The sequence below is a fragment of the Tachypleus tridentatus genome, chromosome 13, assembly GCF_004210375.1.
Source record: "Tachypleus tridentatus isolate NWPU-2018 chromosome 13, ASM421037v1, whole genome shotgun sequence".
NCBI lineage: Eukaryota > Metazoa > Arthropoda > Merostomata > Xiphosura > Limulidae > Tachypleus > Tachypleus tridentatus.
The window spans coordinates 87,694,155-87,712,856 of NC_134837.1; the positions used below are offsets into that span (position 1 = coordinate 87,694,155).

Consider the following 18,702-nt stretch of genomic DNA (forward strand, 5'->3'; position numbering starts at 1 on the left):
CGGTACTATAAACAGTAGATAGAAACGTTTTAACGTATAACAATAATACGGTACTATAAACAGTAGATAGTAACGTTGTAATCTTTAACAATGATAGAGTACTATAAACAGTAGATAGAAACGTTGTAAGATATAGAATTTGCGAATCTAAAACTTACATGCAAACATTTCCTGTACTTTTCATCAGATTTAACGTGTAATCAATGATATTACTGTCTTTTGTTTTTATAAAATTACAAAATCTATTATTTCTACGAAATACATTCAGCAAAAATGTTTAAATTATTTAGCAATTTCGCAGTTTTATTTGAAAAAAATTAAATAATAATATAACATTTGGCAAACGTTTTCGATATAACAGCAAATTACCTTTGAAGTACTTCCAATGATTTTAGAAGTACAAACACAAACGATTTCTAAAATCTCCATATATATATATATATATATAATCAATCAACTAACAAAGGACAAAACTATGCTAATTATTACAAATAAATAAAACCGAATAACCTATCGGAAATATATATGCACATACACACACAAACATATATATATATATACATGCAACATAGAAATAAACAAAAATGTAAACATAAAATTTAGAATATAAATTTAAAGTAAAAAGGATTAAACTTTACCAAAATGTCAAATATACTCCAAGCTACTCGAAGGCTATCTGCGCTAGCCGTCCCTAATTTTGCAGTGTAAGACGAGAGGGAAGGCAGCTAGTCATCACTACCCACCGCCACCTCTTGGGCTACTCTTTTATCAACGAATATTGGGATTCACCGTCACATTATAACGCCCCCACCGCTGAAAGGGCAAGCATGTTTGATGCGATATGGATTCGAACCCGCGATCCTCAGTCGAGTGCCTTAAAAAAACAAAACCACCTAGCCATGCCGGGCCCGTGCTCCGACGAAGATCAATGTTGTAAGAACAGTTTTGTTTCTGTTCATTATTAATACTTCTTTCCTAGAAGGAGTCATTGTTCTTTGTTAAGATATGTATTTCGTAGGAAACCTTCTGCCATTTTTATATCAGGGTGAAATCTTAACTGGAGCACAAATTAAGAGTCTGTTAAATAATTTAATAACAGCGTGATATACACTCGTATATAAATGGATGAGCTTCATTAATATAAATAAAATAACAACCGGTTATTACACATGCATAAAAACCGAGTTTAAATATATTTCCGAGAGTAAATAGATTTGTTGACATTAAAATATTGTAATTTTAACTTAGGTCTTTCTTTAACAGACTCTCGCTTTGCAGGCTATACTGGTTAAATATTTCCGCTGCAGTTAAATTTCATACCATAATTCACACACACGTATTTGACTGTAACATGTGAGGTAATAGAATGGTTAAAGCAGAATGTGTGGAGTGAAAATGATTTAATCCTCCAGACGTTATAAGTTTTCTAAGTATTGTTGAATATTATCCACAGCAATTTTATTATTAGCAGTTCACCAGTAAGCTATATTATTTGCATATTTGATGAGATTTGCACGTGTAAATAAAACGAAAAAGGACTAAATCCCTCCTTTAGAGGAAATCACATTGAAGTTGATAAGTATTGAACTTAATAATGTTTACTTTGGCCTGAACTTTAGGAATATAATTAGTAGTTCACATTATTTGTGTACAATAATCTTCATGTCGTGGATTAATATTTAGACGAGGTAGTCATATCAAAATACTTAAGACAAGCTGTAGTAGCTTATTCATTACTAAAACACTAAATGGTATTTAATTAGATTATTTTTACTTGAGCATTGTTAATGAGGATTCAACAATTTGTTGTTTTCTACGTATTTAATTAATTACTATTTTCATCATAACACCGTCAAAACAATTCCTACACAATTAATTAAATATATAGATCCATATATGGTACGCTTTATTTACTGTCATTGAATTTTGGTTTTGGTATCACAGAACTCTTTTTTTTTCACACAGTTTGCTGAGAAAATGATATGATGAGTGAGGTGAGGTACGTTAACCACCTAAGCTTATTTCACGTGAAGTAGTAACCACATATTTTATGCAAAGATATAGAATTTGACTCACCAGTGACAACAATTTTTAACTTTCTGAGTTATCATACAATTTTCGTTGTCCTCGAAGTACTAAGTTGAATTACTAGGAAATGTACTATTTGTGTTGTATATAATAAATATAATTTAAGTTTTATTATTATCATTATCAGTAACATGTGAACACCATTCACAGTTTCATTATTATATTAATGTAATCTTTAGCTTTAGATGGTCTACTTGTGGTACTGAAAAATTAGTAACAATAAAACTTGAATTATATTTATTATATACTATTCGTAAACGTCTTTTTGAAATCTCATGTAAATTTTTCATCTTGTTTTATAACATTTGTAATTATTATGCTAAATATTTATGTGGTTTTGCTTGGATGGATTTTGCAAGATTGTAATGTAACAATAAAAACATCAAGTCATTGATGTAACATTAGTGGTGTAACATTAACCTTTCCTCATTTTCTTCTTTTTAAATTAGAATTAACAATAAATTTTCTGAATGTATAATACAATACAGTTAACACTGTCTCTTATGTGTTCACGAAACTGTCGTTGTAATATATATTTTCACAGACAATACTTATGAAACTTGTGAGATTTAATTACTAAAGAATCAGCTTAAAGATTACCTAGTTTAATATATATTTATGTTTTTAAATTCCAAATAGGTTTGTGGAATAAGATAAAAAAAGCCTTTATCGGAATATTTTGTATGCCTGTTTACGAACCTTGATTAAAATACTACACTGTAAATAGTTTTTTACTGATTTATACCAAATACCTTCTCTTTTACTTTTACTTTTGCTAGTTTTCTAAAGCCTTATACATCGGAACTGTAAATAACTGTTTGACAATTGGACTGAATATGAGCGCCGCTGTCCCATCAATTACAGAGAAACCAAATATTGCTTGATAGGAACCCGCCCATTTGTTTTATACAAACTTCAATGCAATGAGCATTAGTTTTGTCTCCTATATACTCTCTTTTGTTCTCTTCGTTACTTAACGTTCTGTCTCCATTAACACAGACAAGATAGCCTGTTTCATCAAGCTACTAGCTAGATAAGTATTTATCATGGGATGCTGTAGGCCGTGTAACTTAGTCTTTGCCGTCGTTCCAGTCTTAGTTGATTCCGCGGGGAAATTACGCATCAAAGATCATCACCAGTGCAGTTTCAGTTGGCGCATGTGCGAGGAAAATCGGCTTATTGTTAGAGGATTACTTTTTCATGAGGCCTAGATAGACTAATCTCTGTAGTAGTTGTATGAACAGAGAGCCTTCCAGCGCGGCCGTTTTCTGATGTCCTTTTCGTAAGTATTGTTGGTAAATCAGCTACTTTTAAAACCATGATTTTATAGAATTTGGAGTGAAAGCTAATTCGTTCGGAAACATATAATTTACATTTATATTAATATAGAAATTCCTTTCCTCAAGACGTTGTTTAATAAAGTGGAAATGGCTGCATGAAGTGTAAACCGGGGGAGATAAGAAGAAAAAGAAACGGTTATATACCGAACGGTGAGAAGGAAAACCAAAAACATGCATAACATTTCTGTTACTACAACCAGTTTACTTGTTCATAAAATGACTTTTAAAAACCTAGTAAAGTTTCTGTTCAGTCAACTTAAATAGATCTGATCATAATATTATAAGAATAACATTGTTAATTATATATATATGTCATGTATAATGATTTACTTTGGAATCTCAATGCATTTGATGACTTTATAGAAGTTCAACTGTTAATTATACTTTCTCCTGGTATAATATGTTTATACAGGGATTACTATAGAGTTTGTGTGCCTAATATTAAGACGATGTTGATGCCTCATCACATCGTTATATTCTTTGACACCGCATCCAATCATGCTCGATCTGGAGACCATGCTTCCTGACAATTATCCTGCAGCGTAATTCGCACTGCACGTGGTTCTGTTATAGCTTAAATATCCACTTCTAGCTACAGGTTTTCATAATCCAAGTAATGTACGAGATCAACGGTTTACCAGAGTCTGTTTCAATAGTTCGATTGCATAAGCAATTCGTAAACATTGTGTCTAGTGGCTTGATTGGTATAACTTCGCATGGAATAGCATGGATACCGGTTTATTCTCCAGCTGCTTAATTAAAGTAAGCGATGGTTGAGTGCAAAATGAGGTATGATTGTCATATCTCGTTGCTCTAGTTCCCAGAAGAAGAATTTTTATTAGGATTTTGCAAACTGTTGCCCTGGACGGTAAATGGCTGTGTGTGTTCATGGATTCTATCCTGTTACAAATGAGGTACTTTGTTTACCACGACAAGGATATGCCTTGCTGCAGGTCTTTTTTAAGATGGTCGTGTTACCACAAATTGATCCACATTTCTTTGTTTTTCAGTGCTATTAAAAACAATTATTAATATTACCGTTTCAGAAATTCCTAATCCGCCAATTTGAACTAATCTTTCTGGTTTGAATATAGGAACATTTTAGTGTCGAAAGACATCATTCACTAAAACGATTAGTTTTCGATGGCATCACACTACTCACGAAACGCCAACTATTATAAAAGCGTGGCTCTGATACATACCGTTTCGCAGTGACGTCATATCAGCTGCGGTTGTCACAAGTCATATTACTGTTTACTTGAATGTTTAAAATCATTTAAATAAAACATAATCAAACCGTGGCATGCTTGGGCCTTTATTTTAAGTTACAAACAAAGCGTCATATGCAAGATATGGAATTTCACTTTATAGATCACGTTTTAATTCGAACTAATTCCACGTATAACGTCAGAAAAGTAAGTTATTCTAAGTCTGTACAAATACTAAGAAAGTAAAAACAAAAACAAAACGAAAAAGCAAGTACCAAACAACACGTCCTGTTATATTTTGACTAGAAGTAACATAATATTGGTGGTGTGTTAATATTATTTCTTTCTTTTTATATCAAAGCTAGAATGTAGTTATGCGGTTTAAAATTCAATGATGTGTGTTTAAATAAAAACTCATGTCCGGAAACAATCTGTTACCACGGAAATTAAAGGAAATCAATCAGACATGAAGTTAATAAGTTTTCAAGCATAGTCTTGGAAACAAGAATTATGTTTCAATCTTTGGTAAAGTAAGTCTATTTTAAAATATAAGGACCGTGAACCAAACGTAGAATTTAAAATACACGAGTAAAAATTGAAACAACTGACAACAAAACAGACTCAAGGACACTTTAAGAATAATTTAAATGCCATAAATAGCTTGAACTCTGAGTTATAGAAATACATTGTGTCCTCATGAATTTACACTCAAGCTTAAAGTTACTTTAATTTTGGCGCTTAATATTCCTATCATAACTTTTATCACGTATAAAGCAAGCAATGCATAAGGCATAAAATACCTTTTAAGAACCTGGGGTATTAATGATATTTTGAGAAGAAAGTTTGCAGTTCTGTATTGAAACAACAAATCATAAATAATGTTACCTTTAACATGTTCCAAATGTTAAACCTTCTGAACCATACATGGTAAAGAATGAAACTTGTACTCAATTTATGTGGTGACTGGAACACTTCGGAAAGCATTAAAAATGAAGATATGATTATACAACGAAGAGAAGTCTGATAGCAGAATTAATTTGATTAGTATTAGACCTCAGTTTATGCCTGAGTCTGCTCTCTTTTAAACGGAGGTTCTGGTCATCATTGATTCTTGTTAAGATTCTAACACTATACGAGTAGATGGTTACATTTGATGGTTTCAGAAAGGGAATGTGATCCTTAAATAAAAAAAGTTTGTAACCTACGATTGTGTTTAAAAATGTATCTCAACTGTTTGAAGATATATCTTAGGAAGTACATTTCGTGACCAATGTATTTTATTCAGAACTTCCCCTCCAGTGGTACAGCACATTACAACACTAGAAACCATGTTTCGATACCCATGGTGGACAGACTACAGATAGCCCATTAGTAGCTTTGTGCTTAATTTCAAAACAACTACCGCAGAACCCCTTTAGGCTACTTACAAACTATTATTTAGAGAATATATACCTATTTGTGGCAAAGTTATAACGATAAGGAACATAGAAACTTCATGTGTGGATGTTTTTTTCTGAAACTCTGCTTATTTAAATAGGTACTAATTATTCTTATGAAAATAATTGTTGCAAGAGAATTGTTTAATATTGTTAAACTGTTTACACAAGAATTCATAGGCATCTGAAATTTTGTAGGTAGAATGCAAAAAAAGATGTCAAGAAAACCTTAATGTAAACAAGTTTATTATAAACTTGTGGAGTTAAAATACGAGCGACTAAAAGTTTTTTGTATGACATATATCGAATTAGAAATTACCACCATTATTATGATTTAATGTGTCCACAAATGAAAAATTATCATTTTATTCATGTTCACCTATTAATTTTATATTATTATATTTATTGTTGAAGTACTGAAGTACTCTAGAAACTGAGAAACATTAGAACATTAGAGGAATTTTTAAAATTTGTAAACGTATTATCTACATGGATAGTTTTCAGCTATTGCTTTATCAATAACAAAGAAAAATATTGGTCAAAAAAAGGCATTGCTCTATAACCCATAGTCACACCAGGAAAGCGATAAAAAATATTACCATCAAGGGTTATATTCCTTCAATGAAATCATCGGATGTTTATATATTTACTTATCTTGCTGTTAGCACTGTTGATGCAAAAGTTGTACTAAAAGAAAAATAATTTATTTTACGAAACATGCGAATTTAAGGTATGGAAATGAATTGGAATACGCCCCAGATAAGTGTCGTAGTTGTCCACTTAAATTGTTTTAATATAATAACATGAGCCAATGATGAACACAGCCTCCTACAAAAGAGATCTTACTCATATCCAGAATGAGGCCAGAGATTTACCAATAAAATTATGCTTACAAACTTCTCTTGATGAGAACGCATCACTAACATAAGAAAACAAGTTACTACGAATAATAAAAAACGTTTGTTTGTCTCTGGTTAGCTCAACCATGATTTGCACGACTTTTGCATTTAAATTATGATATTCATAATAATTCCTTTAGCAATTCCTAATTCAAAACACGTTAATGTCAATAGAACTGTATAGATAGAAGAAAAGAATCGCTTCTGATATTAAGATATTAAAAACAAAATTTTAAATGTCATTGATCACGAAGTGATTCTTATGATAACAGCGTGAAAACGAAATCAAGAAATGAGAGAACAACTGTTACTGAACAAAACTTACACCTAAAATAGGAATCTGGAAAATTTCTATTTATTCGGTAGCAACAAAGATCCGTTGATTTTACACAGACGATTACTAAGATCCACCTCGTACGCATTTATAGAACTGTGTTTATTTGTACATACAAAAATACGCTTATTACGTGATGTGTCAAATGATGGCTTGAGCCTAGTTTAAGAAAATGCAAGATATGTAGTTATACCATGGTAACATCAGGGAAATGTGACCTCTAAAGGAGCGTGATAGTGGAGACCAAACTGTCAAATATACCCTTTATGAAATATTTAAAACTATAATCGGAAAATAATTAAAAGAGAATATGCTTAATCCTTAAAAAAAGCTGTGTCAGTAAAGCTCGGTTGTCTGATTAGAAGAAAATATAGTAGGGGAAGCACATCTTAGTGCAAGAGATATTAGTTTGTCTCCAACGTCAGTAGTCCTTCAACAAAGATTTTGATGATACAGTAGTTAAATTGGATCACTTTATTCACATTGTGCGATTTTATACTAACATAATAATATCAAATTAAGTTTACCTTTCTTTGTTCTAATGTTAAAGTGTCAAACAGATTGTAAATAGTGGACGTATTCTATTGTTGAGCAGATTATGATAAATAGTAAATTAGTAGCCATAATCAGTCTAGATTGTTAACAGTCTTTATATTAAAAGTGTAATCCCATTTTATATACTTTAGAAGTGTCGTTCAAAAAGCACACATACAAATAATAAATAAATAATTAAGTAAAACTAATTAATAAATAATCGAATAAATCATGGAAAACAAACGTCATACGACAGGATAACATAACTGTAGATCTAGGCAGAGCTAAAAAATATTCAATGTGTATAGCATTAACCAGTTTCTGGTTGTGGTTTCTACTAATTACATTCCAACACACAGATTAAACAGTTACTATTCTAATAGACAAGAGCTTTTCTAAATGGAATACACAACAAACCATCTTACTCGCTTTATCCAAAGTTAGTTAAAACAGTAGTTTGTGATTTCAGCTATTTGTATTAATCAACACGATTACCAGCGCTTAATTTGATTAAAAATTTTGGGGGTACTTCAATGGTACTTTTGCGGCTGTAAAACTATTTACAGATCACAATCTTGGGCGACTGGAAGAATACAATTCCTGATATTGCGTAGAATTCATTACAATTGATCCAATCTAATATTAAATGCTGGTCTTGACAAGGTAGCCATGAAGAGAAGAAAAATGCTACATTATTTAACATTATACGAAGTGTCAACTCCCTTTTTATTTCTTTATTAATTAGTTTCTGTATGGAAAAATAAATGATCGAGAACACTTTTCAAGAGAAATTAAACCTATATATGTTTAATAAAATCGTAAAAGTTAATTTTTTTTTTAATTATCTTATATTGTAAATATATCTCTATTATGACATATGTTATCTAAATTTATGACTAATTACTATATTCCTAAGCAATTATCAGATGGAAGTACTAATATAAAAAGTTTTTGTATCATGATATAATAAAATATTTTACATATTTTCTAAAAAAGAAGGATCAACGCATTATACACAAACGTTACGAATATTTTGTATTATTAAAATTCTTGTATGAAATTATGCAGCTCGACGAACCTTTTGAGCACGGAGAAGGTAGTAAAATTTAGGTTATGCTGCATAAGTAGATAAAACTTGTGATTGGCTCAGTGGTTGACTTTAGAATGTTATAAAGTACTTCATTAGAAATAAATTAGATTTCCAAACAAAAACCAAAAGAGAAAAGCACCCTCAAATAAGATACGCTGACGTTAGATGAAACTATAGTTCTGGAAGAACTATACTGAAGACAGTTAGAAAAACATGCACTTTTCTAAAAGAAACTAAAAAATGATAAAGAAAGATATAACTTTTCAAAATCTTCAGATAAAATTAAATATCGATGAATATGAGTTAACAAAAACCTTGACGATTTGTCTTTCCACGATCTTAACCCTTCTGCACTTTTGATTAATTTGGATATTTTGTGGGTGACGTCATTAATATATATTGCTATTACTAAACATTACAGAATTATATTGCATTAAACGGTAGATACTGATATATATTAGAGATATCTCTCAGTATCTCTTGAATAGTCGTGATATTCCTATAATATTGAATATCGTAGAGATATTCGTAAAGAAACTCTTCTGTACACCAAAATAATCTGTATTCTTAGAAAAAAAATAGATAATATATATTATTACTGTGTGTGAATGTTTAAGCTTACCTTTATGCAGTCATTCATGTCTCAGTAAGTTATGATTATATATGTTAAATATATAGCTCAACCATTTCAACTAGTTGTCACAACATGAATCTCGTCCTAGCGATGGTGATGAATTAATAAGATAACTAAAATTAAAAGATATGCTTATATTATTCGGATATTTAAGAAAATGTTTATTGATGGCTTTGAAGAAAAACGTTTCTTTGCCACTAAGCTCTGGATTTTAGTTACGTGTTTGCTTGTAATTTAAATAGTATGAAGTGGTTATTGGCAGAGTATACAAAATGATAATTTGATATGTGACCCTTATTTTGCAGTTTAATTTATCATAAAATACACCATTAAACTTTATAAAATGTTCATAACATTAACTAAAAATATACATTAACGAATAATACCAAAATATACTAAACTAAACTCTACTTACATATGGCAATAGGAATATATACTAATTTATTCTTATTTATGATGAAAAAATAAAGTAATTCTAAATTCTGTATAGTACTTATACATATAATAAAACCTGCATGAACTACGCTGAAAGGTATACCATAAAAATACATTACTAGTTTCATTTATACACACTTCTTTATGTTACCTCACTTACGTAACTTTGAACATAACAAAATTCAGAAATTGACTATCCATCGAACATTTCAAGTGTTATCACGAGATATATATAGTTTAATGTTTTGTTGTTTCGCCATTTGAAAAGACGTTATCAGTCATTACGATGTTTTACATCATGAGCAGTAGACATAACACGTAACAAAACCTCCCATCAATAACAGTGCCATCTGGGAATTATGTTACCATCTCTTGTCTTATATGATTAATGTCAGAAAGCGTTAAGTAACCTCCAGTGTTTGGTGTTGTTGTGTTAGTAAGATAATCACGACGCTCCACTAATTCACTGTGAATGACTTTCCCCCAAGGCTGAGGTCAAGGCTGAATCTGGTAAAACAAAACATTATACGATAAAAATGTCTCTTGGAAACACATTCATGTCTGCAGCTTCTCATTACAAACTGAACGGGAGTTAGTTTTCAAAAATTTCCCTTTAAAGAATTATTTTTTGGGGAAATTTGAAAGTTTGCTTTTTTTTTCATTTTTTTCTCCTGAACGTTTCTCTTCGTTGTTGTGGTCTTGTACAAATTTTTCAAGTGATCGAGTTTAATCAGGAGACAAAACAGGAGAAAAGAAAGATGAAAAAAAGAACTGTCAGGAACAAACTAAAGCAATAAACCTGCAGAAGGTTGGGTAGAAAGGAAAGCTTATCACAGAAGACATTTAGTGTTGGCAATTTGTCCACATTGCAGCAATGTTGACATACCTTTCGACATAGAAATCTGTAGATCCGACCACACGCCTTTAATGTCTGAAGTCTCTACTTTTGTGAAGATTAATTATTTTGTCTTTCGCTTAAACAATTTGTTTTGGTTTCACTATCTTCACTCTGTTCTTTTCCAAAAAAAACAGACATTCCTTACTCACAATATGCATGTTTGTTGGTTGTAAATATTCTCTCTCTAACGATTTTTTTAAATAAATAACTATAATGGAAAAAATATTAATGATGATGCTTGAAAAAGAAAAAAAAATATATATATTTAGATAACTGTAAAATTATTTGACAAAATACGTTATCAACATAATAGCTTCGTTGTTTAGACAAAAATAATGTCTTCGCGTTCCACGTTGTCATTTAGTTTCATAATAGAGTCGACGACCTTGCAATGCTAAAATCCGAGGTTAGATTCTCTGCGGTGGGCACAGCAGGTAGCCCAATGTGGCTTTGCCCAGAAACAAAAAAACAAATTTACAATATATTATGATAAAACAAGCAACAACCATATAAAACATTGAAATGAAAAAAACAGCAACAACCATATAAAACATTAAAATGAAAAAAACAGCAACAACTGTATCAAACATTAATATGAATAAAACGTAGTAGCATCCGTGTTACTGTTCATGGCGCACTATATAAATCTACATAAATAGAGTACATAAAATAGCCATGAAACTAGAGATGCCTTATAAAAGAAAATTTATAGAAACGATGAACATAAAGCAAGAAATCTATGAAATATTGAAGATTAAAAACAGAATTCCAGAATATATAACTATAACAATAATAGTTTTTTGCTTGAGATAATTTCCTGTTGGAAGTCATTCCATAAACATATCTTTTTCTTGAGAAAACTTATTGAATGCGTAGTCATTTACTCAGAAACCTTTTAAAAATATCTTTATTTTGGATAAGGCTACAATATATGGTGCGAGTTTATTGACAATATGTTCAATGATATAGGCTATCTGGGCAACTGAAGGATATCAGTCTAGCTATTTTTTTATATTATACACATCCAATATTTATTTTCATTATTCTTTCCATAATTCTAAATGTTTGATAAACGTAATAAGTTAGTATACTTATTGTTTATTTGAGACAAACGCATGTTATTTGATATTTCAACAATAATTACAATAATGCACTGCGTATCGCTTAACGGGTCTAATACGAGCTTCCAATCGAAGTAGTGTGTCACCGGTATTCTAAACCTTACTGAATGTTGATTGAAACAAAATACCACAGTTAAAGGAACTGATATTCATTAATAACCAGTCTTTTAACTACAACACTATTTAAGACATTAACATATAACTACGATTACCGTAGAAAATATTTCCTGACTTGATCATTTGTGTTAAAAAATGTTCATCCTTTAAAATATGTGCTAATACCAACACGCATAGTATACAAATTCAACAGATACAAAAACTGTCAAGACTAAAAAGATACATATTTTTATGGAAGAGTATAAAAACTGCATTTAACAAACTTTTGTGTTTATTAAAGTTCTAGCTGTGACTCACTAAAATGAAAAGTTCAATGTTACATAACACGAAGGAATTGCTTTCCGTGAACTTACCTAAACATCGAATTTTGAAGAGTAAGTTTTCGTTAAAAATAACATTATTTTCGGTGAATGACTGCCATGAGGTATGTCCTATGGAGGACATATATTAAAATGATATTTCCCAAAATTGTTGTATAGGACACATCTTAAAGTGATATCTACCCAAAATACTTTGGGTAGCTTTATATCAATAAACGTCTACTTTCTCGATGACAAACTGCATTCTTAAAATGAACTATTTCTGTTAGAATGCTGGTTTACTGTTGGTCCTGTACATTTTTCAGTTAACAGAAGTTTACTCTTCATCTCAGACTGCAGCTTACCATCTTATGGTAGTTTGGAAATCTTATTTTGGTTCAACCGAAAAACTAGTCAAAGACTAGTTTATCCTTCTCTCTTTCATGTTAAAATAAAATTATTTTACTTTAGATCAGTTTATTTTCACCTATATAAGTAAGTACATTGTTAATGTAATTTTAAAGTGATATAAGTGTATTACAGTTTCTGATACATTTTTGTTAGATTCCTCGTGCTTATGAAACTTAATATCACGTAAAATGTTTTATATTTAGTGTGACAAGGTAAAACAATGAATGGTATTCTCTGGTGACAGTTGTTGTGTTGTATTAAGCGCATGGCTACATAAAAGTGCTCTGTCCACCACGGGTATCGAAACCCGGTTTCTTGCAGTATAAATGGCGAGGAAGTCAACAATTGTGAAATTGATTTTTCACCTATTATAATACACTTTTTTTTTTATTCCTCTTAAATACAAACTTCAGTTATATTTATTTTATATGATAAAACATTATCGCAACTTTTTTATCATAGTTTCGAAAAGTAATATTTAATGACATTGGTACAGCTGTTTAATTTACTGACACATTTTCACTTTATACCTTTATTTTCTTCATTACAATATTACGGTTTTAGACATTTTATGACTGACTAATAAAAATAGAATAAAACTGCATATTACAAGATTTAAGAGGAATGACTTTCACACAGTATATTTATGTTCAGGAATGCAAAGAGGCATTCCTAAAGTTCACATACAAAACTTTCGCGTACAAAAAGCCTGTCATATGCTTTGAATATTTTCAAAATAGTTGTTTCTCCTTCAGTATACTGAACATTCGTTTTATATATATCACATACTTTAGGGAAGGTAATTTGCACTTTTATACAAATGTTGGTAAAGTTCACTTAAGCTAATACTGAGCACCGTATTTTCGTAAGCGAATATGCACTGGCTGCTTCTCCTATTTATTAACAGTGTCCCTAAAGCAGTTCCAATCAGATCAGATACCTTGAGAGAAGTGGCAAGTGTATACTTTTTCCTTATTCGTCTTACATTACATTTCATGAATCGGTAAGTACCTTAAACACATGTTTCAGCAGGCCAGAGACACAAAGATCCAATGAAGCTGAATTGGAAGACTTACCAGATGCGGGTGGTTGAAGATGATTACTGCAACTGTTTACTGTCTTGAATATTTTACTAAGGATACAAACAGGTATTTACTGTTTCATGAGATGGTAGTTAATTCTGCGTCTGAAGGTTTTTCTTTGATAACAGTAAGTTTTATTTCACAGATAAGAATGTTAATCTTAATAAATTTAAAGGGTGGTTTGATAGCTCGTTGTTATTCTAAGTGTTCTCTATAGTTTATTTTGGCTTTCATGAAACAATACTGTTTTATTACTCTTTATATCGCAAAACAGAGTCGATCTATAAATCTTTCTCTTTCTGCCATACCTTGCCAATTACAATTTAAGTTTTGGAAGCATTTTAAAGCCAGAAAACTGTGACTTATTTGTAAACGTTGGATATATGCGTGTCTACTGCATGAGGTCTATTCTAACATGTTCCAACATAGTGGCTCAGCGATATTTCTGAATTATTATTGCGCTAAAATTTAATGTCTGATCCCCGCGACGAGAACAGCACAGCTGCTATTGTGCAACGTTTTAATGAACAGGAATAAACAAACAAATTCATACCGCTACTCACAGATAACCTCTTAGTAATATATAATATTTCAACATATTAATGACAAATCTCACAATGACTGAAAAATGTCAAACACAAGAATATTTTAGGAATACTGAGCTTTTCTTTGTTTGTTTGAATGTTAAGCGCAAAGTTACACAGTTTTCACCTGGAAGAATCGAATCCCAAGTTTAAGTGGAATAAGCCTGAAGCTTACAGGTGATATGTGGAGGTACAGGTACAGGGACAAATATCTTCATTTAAAAGTTATCATTTTCACATACTTCTGGTTTTTCATTTTCTGGAGATAAGAAAGACCGAACCAGTTTAGCAAATCCAGATATTTTCTGATAATAGCAATCAACTTTGAAGATATTTTACTCGGATTCAACTCGTAAATACCTCAATATCTTTATAATTACCAACATGCAAATACCTCATTATCGTTATAGTCACCAACACGCAAATTCTTCAATATTGTTATTGTCACTAACACGTAAATATCTCAATACCATTATGGTCACCACCATGTTTTATTGTTTATTGTTGCTTTACATCTCACCGATGTTTCGTCAGTATTATAATATGTAAATTTTTTCTAAAGTTTTATTTCATTTCGATCTCTTTTCAACATCTCCACTGGAGATTCTTACTCCATGTATCTCTCTAATTCTGCTTTGCTTTTCAGGACTTTTGAGTCCACGAAACGCTTCGAATGACACTATTTTTTCTCATGTATGCTTTGCTTGATTTCAGTATATTTGCTTGGCTCCAAGTTCTAACCAAAAGATCTAATAATTTACGAATAGTAATATAAAACATAATAATTATTTATCAATATGCCGTTGAGTTTTCTTTATATTATGTAAACAAAAACTTTTCCTCCTGTTTCACTACTTTATCCTAATTAGTTTTTGTTATTCAATTGTAGTTAAAGCCTTCGGATTATTTTCCAACCAGACTACCACACACTGGAATTAAATCTTTTGAAACAAAACTGTTTCAGGATTAAAATACATATGAAAGAAGGAGTAAAAATATCTATTAATGAACATACCACACTCATTTCACCTTTGAATGTGCCAACTAGTTCAAACACAATGATATTATACTCACATTGTGTTTGTTTGTTTTGAGTTTCGCGCAAAGCTACAAGAGGGATATCTACGCTAGCTGTCCTTAATTTACCAGTATAAGATTAGAGGGAAAACAGCTAGTCATCACCACCTACCGTCAATTCTTGGACTATTCTTTTATCAACGAATAGTGGGATTGACCAAGACATAATAATGCCCCCACGGCTAAAAGGACGAGCATGTTTGGTGTGACGGGGATTCGAAACAGTGATCCTCAAATTATGAGTCGATTGTCCAAACCACCTGGTCATGCCAGACCAATCAAATTGTGTGAAAGAAAAAATTCTACCTGTCGATGCTGTTTTAGCATTACAGAGCAACACTTGCTTTGTATCTAACAAGGATATGATATTTTGAAAATGTAGTATTAGACAGGGTTTAGGTTTGTAAAGAAATAATGCATATGAGTTGTTTGTTATTTAAAATGAAGATACACGATGGACTGCATGCGTTATGCCCATTATAGGTAACGAAACCCGGCTTTTAGCGCTATGAACCTGCAGTCCTACTGCTAAGTCAGTGAGAGGCTAATGTTTAAGGAAATAAGACACTCTTTATAGTAGACTTTTATTACGAAAATTTTTCAAAATCTTAGAGCTTCTGATAACACATATAAATTTGTTAACGCTATGAATGAAGCTTAATAATAAGAACTTTATAAACAACTCATAGTCTCCATATAACTTAAAACGAGAGAAAAAAGAAAGGAAACGTGACCAGTAACTAAATAATAATGTAAAGATTAATTAAGTAGAATGGAAGTCAATCATAAAATTCTCATTAATATCACAAAATACGAAAAAAAAAAGGTTTGATCTAAGTGAAACCATTTATTTAACATGAAGAAATTGACTTAAGCCTATTATATAACTGTTATCTTTGTCAAGATTCGGGTCATGTGAGATGATCAAAGTGACACCAAATACTATCGTTCCGGAAGCCATTCCATTTAATCATTTATAGAAGACTTAAAGATATTACCTATGGTTTCAAGCGTGGCAGTAACTCTTCCTTAATCACAGGAGGCAGAATGTTAAATATACGAGCATTGTTTAACCATGTAGCATCTTGGTTAATGTACCATACTCAAAAGAATGCGTTGCTAGGTTGTTTAGAAAGAGGAAAAGAGAGTGAACACAGTTTTTAATGACTTGTACGACATTATAGAAGATACATTGCAACGTAAAGGGAAAGGGTTGATTTATAAGATTTTTAATTTTCAATTCACGTGCATTCATGCAGAAAATTTCGAGTATATGCTTAGATGTACTGAAGTTAAGGAGATTTCCAGTGAGGGTTTTAGGTAGAGTGCAAAATTAAAATACGAAATCAACCATATCTTGGACCTCATAGAAGATTTTCTGTAAGTAATGCACACTTTTTAATAAAACTATAAGAACAAGCTCTTGAACCTGCTTATAAATTAAGTGACGTTGTTTCCATTTGTTGAATCTTGTAAACCTGCGTATAATATATTTCTCGTTTCACAAAAGTGCATGCAAGAAACATGATCAAAGAACAACACATATATCCTAAAAATGTTTAGACAATGGATGTGTATCTTGTTATATCCTTTCATTCCAATGTTAAAAGATCCCTTTTCGTTTAGATATATTTTATAGTATGAAACGTATAAATGCATATAATATTCATGAAGTGTGTTTCTTCAAACACAAGTGTTATGGTAATATGTGCATCAAATATTTGTATGCCAGTTTTTTTTCCATTGTTGATTTTAAATGCGTAGTAGATATCAAACGCATTTATAATGTTAAATTTTTATATTAACCACTTTAAGAAAATAATATACTTTGGTGAAGGGAAATGTTTTCTTTTCTTTCTCTATATGTTTTCTTAAAGATACATTACTGTAGTAATTTTAATGAAAACATTCTAATACGCTGTGATAATAATAATCGCCAAAATGATAATATTATGCAGGGTCAAAGTTTTAATACAATCTTTAAACAATAACATATATACTGAATTCTTAGTAGATCTTTTATTATTTGTAATTACATGATGTTCTATTTAGCAGAAGCATCAGTATGAGAGGAATATTGGGATGTTTGTAAACAATAATTATATATATATGTAAACGTATTTTTATATAGTTATTTATTTAACGTTAATATTCAAACCTATAAAACGTTTTGACCAAAATCAACAAAACTATTAACTTATCTATCTATTTGTCGGTGTAGTTTTATTGCTCTGTCTACAAAATGACACTGCACCTCATTACTGAAACCATCAGAAGAGTACTAGTTGGTTAGGCACTGATGTAGGCTGAGAGATTGACTTTCAGCGTGAGGAAGATTGACTTGTGAGCAAACACAGTTGGAATGCGGTCAACTGGAACAGGCGAAAATCAGACAAGCATGCCTGTACATCGGGTGCTTGCCGGACTCATCGTAGAAGGCTGGCAGTGACAATTTCCGCCTTTGCTGAGTGAGAGGATTACATTCGTCTCTTGCTTTCGTGTCGCTTAGTTACATGAAATGAGTTTTGTTTCTGAACGATTATTGATCCAGCGAGGCTATGTTCACACACAAACATGGTGTACAGAGGTCGTTTATCGAGAGGTATACGTACACTCTTACATTATCGTTATTGGAATGTGAACATCATTTCATTTTGCCCTTCACGTAATCATGATCGGTGGGGTTGAAAAAGATAATGAGAACTTAATACACCGAACTAAACTTATTTTTGTCATGCTTATCGCTCAGTGACAGTGAAAGAAAATGACGATCATACCAACGAGCTTCAAATATATAGAACTCAAACTATGCAGCGCTTCGAACATATTACTACCACGAACAGAAGATTTACAAGTGATTTGGTTTCATACACGTATCAATATTATATAAACAAAAAATAAAAAAACTTGTATCCCATGTCTCTCGTAACTATCCTAATCAAAGATTAAATCTGAGACATTAATAAAATTTATTTTATTTCAACTATTACAGGTATTTAATATCTTATTAACAATATCTTTAACATGAAAACCAGGAATTATGTTTATATCTATTAACTGTAAATACTCATTGTGATTTTAGGATTCTTTTGTTACAAAGTATTAAATCAATGTA

The 18,702-nt window shown here is 31.1% G+C and overlaps 1 long non-coding RNA gene across 1 annotated transcript; it reads left to right on the plus strand.

Annotated features, from left to right (window-relative positions):
* Positions 1-3,253: 3,253 nt before the first annotated feature.
* LOC143239309 (uncharacterized) lies at positions 3,254-18,487 on the plus strand. Its single transcript, XR_013021113.1, has 3 exons — positions 3,254-3,370; positions 3,478-3,578; positions 17,809-18,487. It is a non-coding gene; the product is annotated as an uncharacterized LOC143239309 (long non-coding RNA).
* Positions 18,488-18,702: the final 215 nt, after the last annotated feature.